Genomic DNA, 4,170 nt, shown 5'->3' on the forward strand with positions numbered 1-4,170 from the left:
ATGAATAATGGGGGGGAATCTCCCCATTACACATATATATATATATACACATGTTTATTTGTGTATGTCTTGTACATACGTAAAACGTGTCCCATAAATTGTTCCTGGCAAAATTGGGCAACAAAGTAAAAGGAAATATAATATTCACTAGTCTTCTTCTTCTTCTTCTTCTTTCCCACCGTTATCCCTACATTAAGGAGTCGGTTGCCTGATGTACCTTCTCCACTGCCTTCTATCAAAGGCATCATCCACCACCAAACCTCTCCTCTCCATATCTTCCTTCACTTTATCTCGCCATCTAATTCTCTGTCTCCCTCTTGATCTTCTTCCTCTAACAGGTTCCTCCCAAGCCCTCTTCACTCCCTCCTCGTCATCCATCCTCAACACCTGCCCATACCATCTCAATCGTGACTCTCTTATCACCCCTGTAATCTTTACTAAGCCTGCCCTTCTCCTTATTCCATCATTTTTCAATCTCTCAAGCAGTGATATTCCCATAATCCACCTCAACATTCTCATCCCTCTTCTCTCAAGCTTTACTTCCTCTTTTCTTCTTAGAGCCCATGTTTCTGCCCCATACATTAACACTGGTCTTATCACTGTTATATATCTTGACTTTTAGCTTGATTGGCATTTTCTTATTACATACCATCCAGCTACCTCTCTCCACTTCCCCCATGCAGCTTTTATCCTACTGTCAACTTCAGCCTCACATCCTCCCTCTAGGCTTAAAGTAGATCCTAAGTATTTAAACTTTTCTGTCTGTTTTATAATCGAGCCTCTTCTTTCTTGTATTACTATTCTGTCTCCATCTTCCCTACTGCTCAGCAAAACTTTTGTTTTATTTACATTCACCTTTAAGACACCCCTCTCTAAGATTCCTGCCTATCTCCAACCCTTCTCTGTAGGTCCTCATTTTCAGGCAGTAATCACCAGATCATCGGCATACAACAATTCCTACAGCTCTTCATTCCTGATCGCTTCACGCAACATATCCATGACCAGCACAAACAAAAATGGGCTTAATGCTGACCCCTGGTGTAATCCAACACTAACTTCAAAGTTTTCTGTTTCCCCAACTGCTGTTATCACTTTTGTGCCCGTTCTTTTATATATCATTTCTACCACCCTAACCAACATTTCTGGGGCTTTCCTTTTCCTTAAACACCAAAAATCACTTCTCTTGGGATTCTATTGTATTCTTTATCTATGTCTATGAATGCACAATAGAGCTCTTGGTTTCCCTCTAGCCTCTTTTCCTGTAGCTGGTTTACTATGAAGATTGCATTCACCGTCCCTCTTCTTCCTCTCATGAATACATACTGCTGTTTCCCGATCTTTACAATCTCTCTTAATCTGTCATCCAGTACTCTCTCTAAAACTTTCAATCCATGCTCTGTTAGTTTAATTCCCCTGTAATTACCACAATCCATGACAGCTCCTTTCTGCTTGTACATATATACCATTAGACTCTCCTCCCAGTCCCTTGGCATTTTTCCCTCTTCGCATATGACTTTTAATAAATCCAGCATCCATTTCTCCCCTTCTCTACCTAGTAATTTGAGCATTTCAATTTGGAACTCCAATGGACCTGGTGATTTACCATTTTTCATGTTCCTTAATGCTGTCTTCACTTCTGTACCCTGTATCTCCCTCACTGGTTCCTCCACCCTCTGTGCTTCCCCCATCTCCTCTCTCCCATTTTCAGTATTTAACAGTTGTTCAAAATACTCTCGCCATCTCCTAATGTCTTCTTCCCTGTACAATATATTTCCATCACTATCCTTGATGACACCGAATCTACCCACAACCTGTCTCTGCCTTTTCCTCAACTTTGAAATCTTATAAATATTCACTAGTATAAGGTTTAAATGTATGGTTGATAAATCAGTGACTGATGAATGGTTAGTTTAAATCTATTTTCTGTTCCATATTTCACCTGTCTGTCTCTTCGTAATAAACTTATTCATTTATATGTTCATTCAGTGATTCATATTTTCATGCATTTATGACAGATTTCGAAGTAAATATTCAGGCTTTTAGATTTATTATTGTAAAGGAGTCTTAACAAAATATCAAAGGATATAGTCAAGGAAAAGATAACGTTTAAGGTATTTCAGAGAGTTTATTATCGAATATGTACACACCATCTTCAGACATCGTCAGTAGCACTGCCTGCAGGCCTACTTCTGTCTGATGTCTCTCTATGTAGCATTCACCCAGAGAGTCACTTCACTCGGGAAGTCTTAAAAAGTATTTTGGCGTTAAATAGAAAATGGAAATGAAGCGGCAGAACGTAGAAAGAAAAATGACTGGACTAGTTCATCAAGAGAAATAATTTTTGGAAAACCGTCAAAGTTCAGGGGTTTTCTGGATTATATATATATATATATATATATATATATATATATATATATATATATATATTGAAGACTGAATTGAGCTTTGGTTAATGCCTAATGGTTACAGAGGGGCTGGAGCACGACAGACTCTCTCTTGGGTGCTGCAAGGATTGATGCAACATTTATCGCCGACTGAGCAGTCACTGTCAAGACGACAGGGTGTGGCAGCGAAGGCTGGGCAAGTGGCCGGGCATCTCCCAGTCTTGATGATGGGCACATGAGGGTTCTGGGTATCAGACTCACAGCAGTAAGGCTGACCTTCGTTGGTGCGGCACCAGTAGTAACAAGCGCCGATGTCAAAGGTGAGACGACGAAGCTCAGGAGCGACGTTAGATACTACACCAAGTTGGGCAGAGCCCACTGCAGCCTGAAGTCCGTTCCGAAGGCCCGGCATGATGGCTGAACTTTCCAGAAGACTGGCGTCGAATCCAGGGGACGTCGACAGTGATGGTCCGGGCGCGACCTTAGCAGTGAAGAGATCCTGAACGGGTTCGAAATCCGGGACTCTCACAAACTCTGCTCCGGCCAGAACCAGTGCCGTCGATAACACAATGAACTAGAAACAATGAAAAGAAATGCACACGTTCACTACATTAGATACAAAATGGTAACAGCAGCGCTCCCCAGATACTGCAAAATTTAAAGAGCAATCAAAAGACATGGAAAGAGAGAGAGATGATAGTTTTTTTTTTTTTTTTTTTTTTTTTTTTTTTTTATAACATGAAGATACTACATATGCTGTTTTGTGACTTATAACCTTTTGGCTATGCTTCTCGCTCGGGTTTAGAGAGAAGAGAGAATATTCTATATTGCAGTTTAAATATTGCAGATTATCATGTTGAAGTCTAGACTAGCATTCAGTGGAATTTTCCATAATGCACCCCAGATACTTACTGTCCAACAACAACATAGTTTAGATATTTCAGATAGATTACTATAATAGTTAAAAACTTTTGTTGGTACGAAATATAAAAATTGAGGACTGGTACAAGAAATGAGAGACCTCTAAACCTTTACAATTCTTGGACAGCCAAAATAAAGTTTTGTCAAAACTCAATCTAAGCGACAGATGATCCCACCTTCATTTCGGCTTTAGCGATGGCTGTAGCTGCTGCAATGTTGCAAGGATGGTGTGGTGTGCAGCTGACCGAGTTTCGTCTCCTTATATACGCTGCGGCAGAACTTTCAAACTTCCTTTCAGCTAACACATCGAGTCCTTCGACGGCCTTTTACGGGAGACCTGACCGACGACGGTCAAGCTGTGCCTGGGTGGGACGTCAGGGTAAAGAGTACGTAAACCATGGTGGGACTCTTTCTTCCTGCTTTCGAAACAATATTCCATCGCAAAACCTCCTGATCCAACTGGCCTGTTGTGAAGTTACATGAACTTTTATGATTAGTTGTCTTCTTCTTTTCAAATTTTACTTTATATATTTGAATATTCCCTCAACTGGTGTTTTAACCAACAGAAAGTATGTTTACCTTTTAAGAGAATCGAGCCTGCACAGTCTTCACACAAATTGCTCATTGTATTATATTGTATTATATTTCCGATGTCTTACGCATTGCTGAAATGTTATTACATTTAGTAACGGGAATTATACACACACACACATACTATATATATATATATATATATATATATATATATATATATATATATATATATATGTGTGTGTGTGTGTGTGTGGTGTGTGTGTGCAGGTTCGCCCAATAAGAAGGGAAAAATTAATAACCGAGTAAATTGTTCTTTCGTGTGTGATTGTTA

At 39.7% G+C, this 4,170-nt stretch overlaps 1 long non-coding RNA gene across 1 annotated transcript; it reads right to left on the minus strand.

Moving 5' to 3' along the window:
• Positions 1-2,105: 2,105 nt before the first annotated feature.
• Positions 2,106-3,571, minus strand: LOC135214552 (uncharacterized). Its single transcript, XR_010314396.1, has 2 exons — positions 3,482-3,571; positions 2,106-2,958 (listed from the first exon to the last, which is right to left on the minus strand). It is a non-coding gene; the product is annotated as an uncharacterized LOC135214552 (long non-coding RNA).
• Positions 3,572-4,170: the final 599 nt, after the last annotated feature.

This window comes from Macrobrachium nipponense, chromosome 46, assembly GCF_015104395.2.
Source record: "Macrobrachium nipponense isolate FS-2020 chromosome 46, ASM1510439v2, whole genome shotgun sequence".
Taxonomy (NCBI): Eukaryota; Metazoa; Arthropoda; class Malacostraca; order Decapoda; family Palaemonidae; genus Macrobrachium; species Macrobrachium nipponense.